Source organism: Pterocles gutturalis, unplaced genomic scaffold (genome assembly GCF_000699245.1).
Source record: "Pterocles gutturalis isolate BGI_N339 unplaced genomic scaffold, ASM69924v1 scaffold38202, whole genome shotgun sequence".
Classification (NCBI taxonomy): Eukaryota; Metazoa; Chordata; class Aves; order Pterocliformes; family Pteroclidae; genus Pterocles; species Pterocles gutturalis.
This window is the reverse complement of record NW_010111540.1, coordinates 29,771-30,374: the sequence shown is the minus strand read 5'-3', so window position 1 is coordinate 30,374 and position 604 is coordinate 29,771.

Below are 604 nucleotides of genomic sequence, written 5' to 3'. Positions count from 1 at the left end.
TGCTGTGATCGGCAGGAGTGCAGGAAAAAAATGACAGGTTTTGGGTAGTTTTACAAAACAAGGCCCTGATCCTTCCAATAACCTTGCTGAGCAGTGCTGCGTATAGCCAGCCCCGACACACAGCCTCGCAGCTCCCCACCAGAGTCACCCAAGTGCTGGGAGCATCTGCCGCTGCAGAGAAACTTGCCAGGCTGTATTGGACAAGAGGCATGAGACTAAAACTCAAACAGCTCTTCTCTCTAACCAAGGCCTTTTGGTGTTTGGCAGATTGGTTCAAGTGAGTAAAAACTACCGCTCGGTGATCAGAGCCTGTATGGAGGACATGCACCAGGCAGCCCGTAAGTTTGTTCTCTCACTGCAACAAAAGGAAATGCTGTTTGTGACTATTAAACTAGCATTTCAATTGTAAATTATTGCAACTACTGTAAAATAGCATGCATGGATTTCAGTAATTATCAAGACTCTGTTTCCCTCTGGGAGATTTCCAAGTTGGTTTGTAAATCTGGTCAGAGATTTTTTTTCCCCCCACTGTGTTTTAACTGAGTTTCTGGGTTGCAGTTTTATGGGAAACAGAGGCCAAATTAACAGCTTGCTCCCCCCCCCC